This window comes from Piliocolobus tephrosceles, chromosome 5, assembly GCF_002776525.5.
Source record: "Piliocolobus tephrosceles isolate RC106 chromosome 5, ASM277652v3, whole genome shotgun sequence".
NCBI classification, from domain to species: Eukaryota; Metazoa; Chordata; class Mammalia; order Primates; family Cercopithecidae; genus Piliocolobus; species Piliocolobus tephrosceles.
The window spans coordinates 26,317,279-26,323,410 of record NC_045438.1 but is presented as its reverse complement, the minus strand read 5'-3'; the positions used below and the strand labels follow the sequence as shown (position 1 = coordinate 26,323,410).

At 37.1% G+C, this 6,132-nt stretch overlaps 1 protein-coding gene across 1 annotated transcript in view; it reads left to right on the top strand.

The window, feature by feature from the left end:
* Window positions 1–4,224: 4,224 nt before the first annotated feature.
* The window catches only part of SOGA3 (SOGA family member 3), a 48,263-nt gene continuing 46,355 nt past the window's right edge, over window positions 4,225–6,132 (top strand). The window contains exon 1 of the mRNA XM_023230732.1: window positions 4,225–4,651. The gene's annotated coding sequence lies outside the window, so the exon portion shown is untranslated. The remainder of the gene's footprint in view (window positions 4,652–6,132) is intronic.

The following is a 6,132-nucleotide window of genomic DNA, read 5'->3' as shown; positions in this document are numbered from 1 at the left end:
AATAATACTCAACAGTCTTGAACAGAAGTCTATTCAAAACCTAACTGCAAATTTATACAACAGTAAAGGCATGAGTAACTAAGGCAGCCATGATAAAATAGCAATTTCTGTCATTTACAAAACATCCTTAATCCAATACATGAATTAAACCATAAGTTATTGCTCATAAAGTTAAGTTATAACATGTGTACATGTACTCAGAGAGATTGTAGAATAGCCTTTACTGAGACAGTTGAAATTAGGCTAATCCCAATGTATAATATGGTTTGGGCACCCTGCCTAGTGATAAAAAGATGAATCATGATGTTTATAGCTCAAGGACTCTATGATTCATTGATGATTACCTAAAGTGTCATCCAGAAAACAAATACAGTGTGTGACTGCATACATATATCAATAAAGGTCAGGACAATGGCACATCTCCAAGCTAAGTTACTCTCTAAAAATAAGATGAACCCAAACACATCAGCTTTTCCCAGTTATGACTCTACTAATCAATTTGTATTGACTAGCTTCTATGTGTCCAATTCTCTGCTGGAGATAATGAGAAAAACAGAAATATTGTCTTAAAATATTTACTCTCTGGATGAAAAATTGTAACATAAGCCAAGACTAACCAAGTATTTTTAAATAGTGTGACATAGTTTTGTAGAAATTCAGGAATGGTAAAATTTGGTTAAATTAATGATAACAATTAATAACTACAATAATAGTTATTTCATACTGATAGCCTACAATGCCAGGCACATAGTAATCATCACTTACCATTAGTTATGATTACTATGTTCCATGCACTGTGATAAAAATTAACGTCACCACTTCATAATAATAATCACGTAAACTAGGTATTATTAATGACGAAAAGTCAACAATATATCATACATGTATGATAAACAAATGAAGTAGTAAGTGAATAAAACTGGGGCTCAGAAAGTTTAAATAACTTGCCTAAGAGACAGAAAGATTTGAAACTTAAGCTAAATCTGAAAATAGGAGCAGATTTGTGGCTAGAGAGGAAGAGGGAAATACCAAGTATGGGGACTGGAAAGAGGAAAGGTGCAGAAGCAGAATAAGCCTGGATGTTAATGGGAAAAAGAGACAGTAAGTCTGACTAGGATAGGGAGTGAGGTATTAGACAGTACATCTTATAGAATGTGGACAGTACAGTTCCTTGCAGTCTAGGAAGAAGAGTTTGGATATGATGTAACAATGTAGACATGACTGAACAGAATGACATGAGGAAAGTGTTGTTTAATAAAGGTGTAAACAGGCAGCATTAAGCAGTGCAGATCTGACAGAAAAAATCTATTATTAACATAGGAAGCATTTGTAAGTCTAAACTAGAATTATGAGGGTCTGCATTTTGATAGTTGATTGCAAAGGAGATAAAGAAGAAATAATGAATATAAGATATTTTGAAAGAAAATATGATTATAGAAGTGAAGGGAAAAGATAAAGCAATGAATAAGCCCGTGTTTAGTGGGAAAGTATATCAAATGATAGTTTCACTAAAAGAAAAATAGATATAGAATATATTGTTTTACTTTACTAAAAGATAAATAGAAATAGTTAAGAGGTGGAAAAAAGAAAAAATATATATGAGTGAGGTGATAGTGTTATCTTCAAATGTAGATATTCTATGCATTGGTGAAAAGATTGAACTAGGATACAGGTGCGAAATCTGGCTTTGAGATGCGGAGTTTTACAACATGCTATGAAGAAGAGGTGAGGCACTTGAGACCAATATAATAAGCACAACTGATGGAGAAGTGGAATCAAGTTTAAGCTGTGATTATGAAATTTAACTAGAGGAGGTCACAACATCTTTGAAACTCAGTTATTCTGTGTTTAGTGGAGAAGATAGTGTCTACTTCACACACTTTGTTTTGAGCACACAAAATGAAAGGACCTTGCAAAATATACAGCTATATAAATTAAGATAGTGTGATGTAAAGTCACGAGAATGGAAGGTTGGAGATTTTAAACTACATATTTCTTAAGGGTTTCCAAGTTGAGACTTTAGCCTTCTTCCCTTGATTGAAGATCCACATTTTGCTGTGCTATGAAGTGGATAACTCCTTATCATAAGCGAACATTAGAAGGCTGATTGGCCGGTCTGCTTCTGAAACACAGTAAAAATACTGCTGTAATCTTTCTAAATCTTGGAAAAGCCCTTGAATAATCATCTTTAGGTTTTGCTTATTTGCAGCAATATAATTTTAACCAACAAATAAAGGAATAAATCAGAAAAATCTCCAATTCAAAAGTTATTTTTCTTATGGCATACTTATGGGTAAACAAGCATGTTAAATATTGCTTATACTTATTCTGTATTATTACAGTTTCAAGCCTTAAAATTGCATAACACTAAATTATAAAACGAAATATTTAGACACATTGATTTAAGGATACATAATAATCCATTTTTAGTTTTTCTTTTACTTTTTAAAGTTACTATTTGCACTGAAATAAATGATATCGCTTTAGGAAAAAAAATCAAAACATAGATGCCTGAGCAGAGTAAAAGTTCTTAGAGAAGCAGGACTATGTATGTTTTGTGTCTTTAGACTATGTTTACAATATCAATATTTTATTGGTAAAGATTGAGCTGAAAAATATTTGTATCTACTTTATCCATTTTGATTGGATGAGACATGTGCATCTTGATATTTCTTAAGGGTATTACAGCTCAAATTTTGGTACATAATAAGAAATTTCCTAATATAAATTCAAACCAACTTGTGATTACATTTTCGCTTGCTTTTTTTTCCCTTTATTTTTGGTATGCTAGTCGAGGTGTGAGTTTTTTATTATAAATATCACAGACGTCACTTTTCCTTTTCCCAAAGGTATTTGAATGAAAATAAGGAAATTATCTCAGTCTTCACCAGTATGCTTGAGTGTCCCCAGCACAGGGAATTTCTTGATTCAGCTTTGCATCCCAGCACCTTGGACAGTGGCAGGCTCAAAATTGGCTTTTAATACCTATTTTGGAACATGAATGATTTTGTCGTGATATCATAATTGTTTTATATGTCTGTAAAGATAACAACCACCAGAGCTTGAGCATGTTTTTATTTTGCTGTAATAATTGCTTTTATGCAAACTACTCCTAAATTGTTTTTATTTCACTTTTAATGCAAGATCAACACTTGGAAAATTGAACCTCTTAAGCTAAAATTCATGTTAGCACAAAAATTATTATTGTTTCAAGATATCTTCTTCATTTTACTTACAAAATCACCATATAAATGTAACACAAATTAAATTGTAAAATGCTCCTTCAAAAGCAGTACTTACTTTTATTCTCATACTCAAGCTCACAAAGGAATTCTTAGAGGTAGAAGGGAGGCTCCCATGACCCCCGCACCCCCACTCAAAAAAGAACTTGAAAAGAAAAAGAGAAATTTCCACTTAACTTTTAAAAATATTATTACTGTGAAACAGTATGGGTTAGTGTAAATTGTAAAGACAAGTACGTTCTGAACTCCTTTTTAAATGAATTCCCTTTTACGCTGATATAATATATTCTTTCTGCTTTCTGTTATTGTTCGCATACACTACTATAAAGATTATGGATTCCAGCAGTTACTTCTTATTTTCACTGTAGAAACCGGCACTCAATAGGAAACAGGAAAATGTACAGAGGGCAAACCCGTCTGTAAAGGATCTCTGTGGGCCGATATTTATTTCGGTTTGCACTAAATTAGTCGTGGCTTCGCAAGAACCCTTTGTCTGTGGGACGGTGGGTCCCATCATGGCAACCATTATCTATTCGTGGAAACGACATCTGCTGACTCCGCCCGGGCTGGGGGTGGGGAGGGAGCACCGCGTGGAGAGCTCGACTGAGAATTAAAGTGAGTGAACAAAGAGAACTCCCAGCAGCCGCCCGCCAGCGTCTCGCAGCTGCATCAGGAGACGTCAGTCACGCCCGGAAAGCTGTTCGAGTCCGCCTCCTTGGAAAAGGAGCTCAAGTAAATAATTGATGGAGATTGACGGAATCCAGGACAAAGCTTTGCAGAAAACCATTGCATCCGTGTTCGAGCGGTTTTGGAATCCTCTGCCAAGTACGGGATAAGAGAATAGAGCAAGGACTTGGAGCACTGCTGCCAATTTTCCATCTCGGGCGTGGCTCTGGCCTTTTTGTCTCTTTATCACGCCACTCCCCACCCCCGGACCCCGTCCCCCTCCCCGCCGCCTTCTCTTTCCTCTTGAAAGTAACCTCTCTTTGGTTACTTCTACCCTATCGTCCCTTGCAATCCCGCCTTCTCCCCTGCCCAGTTCGGTGAGGTCAGCTCATGAATATCTCTGCACTTCCTGGGAAGCGTCTGGCCCAGCTTGGTACCTCGCGTGTTAGCCTGCTGAGAGCTGCAGCTCCAGCCCAGCCACGGATCTCCGGGAAGACACCAGCTCTGGGGGCAGCTGAATCTCGACGTTACCGCCATTGTTTGGAGAAATCGAGTGGGTGTGAAACTGCGGCGAGGGAGCGAGCCCAAAGTCATGCTCACCCGGAAAGTCGCATACAATAAAATGAAGTTGAACTTCCCTCAGCGCAGAAAAGCACAATAATAAACCCTGAGATCCCCGGAATATCAGAAGGAAAGTGCTGTTGATTTGCTCAACTACTTGGAAACCTCGCCTCTGCTGAGAAGTGAGCAAGTTCTGGATTTCTAAAGGGTTGGGGATGAATGATGGGGTGGGTCAGCGGGCGGATAAAACTTGAGATTAAAAGTGCTGGTCTAAGTCGTGCCAGGGTTGGTTGGGTGGCAATTTTCACCGGGAAAGCCTTGAAGAGATGCAGCGTCTTGTCACTTTGTGGGAACCACGTGACACCAGTCGGATACCTTTGATTGTGGAGCCCAGTTACTGGAACACAAGCTTTCACCTGGGTTAATGCTGTCTGGGGGCTGAGTTTAAAAATTGGCTTCTCAGTTCTGGAATTATTCTGCCTGATTAAAAACAAAAATAAGTTTGCATTGGCAATATAAATCAGTTAGATAGCCCATGTTAGTGTCAGCCAAGATGATAAACTAGGCCAGACGTTCTAGTATTACTGTGGCTGGGAGAGAAGATGTAGAAAATAAGTTGATGGGCAAATTTCTCCCCTGATGTCTTCTTTGTTCACCTTTATATTTCAAAGTGAGTTGGAAGGAGATGCCAGAAACAGAAAGGGAGGTGGATTAGGAATCCTCTGGTAATATTTCTTTATAAAATGAGGAATTACTGCATGCTAAGTTGTGATGCTCAAAATAGATGTTAACAAGAATTATGCAAGTAAAATAACTGGCAGTAGGGTAACCTCCTCTCTGTATAGGACAAATATTTTTAAAGCAGAAATTTATGCCTAGTCATGCCCCTTTCACTGCTTTAGAAAGAAATAATTTTAAGGAAAAGGCAACTAATTGACTAGCTGCCTGGATCCCTAGGGAGAAGAACCCATGAGGCAGTAGCTTGCTGTTTTTCAGATTAAAGAAGCTAGTGATGGATTTATCTTGGAAATATATATCCTGGAAATTGATCTTACCACCATGAGGGAAGATGCACCAGCCTTCTGGTTCTGTCTCAGAATATGGCTACATAGGAGGGAATGGGCACTTTAAAAAGTACAACTTTGCCTATGATATGCAATGTAAGAAGATGGCTAAGAACGAAAATATTTTCTATCTAGCAATTACACTTAAAACTAAAATGATTCATAAGGACTACAAAATTGGATGAGCATAGGAAAATTCATCACCAGAAACTTAGGAAACTGCAGAACTGACCATCAACTTTTCCAAATGTATTTTAAAAATTATTTCCCCAAAGGGAAAAGATATGCTTTGGGGTTGCTAATAACTAACCCATATAGACAATTCTTAATGCTGTTGTTTTCTTGAAACTGAGATTGATTTAAAGGCATTCATTATTTATATTTTCTTTTAGTTCTATTACAAAGGAAATTGGGTGCATTTCCCCAAAAACAACGTTGGAGCTGCCTGGGGAAAGTGTCTTTTATCCGTAGAAAATTTTCTTTAGGAGCCCTACATCATAATTCTTTTCCTCTAATTGAACTTGAGAATACTAATTAAATGAAAACTTTCTCCACTAAACTAGGCTTTACATATGGATTTGATGGTGAGGAAAGCCAAC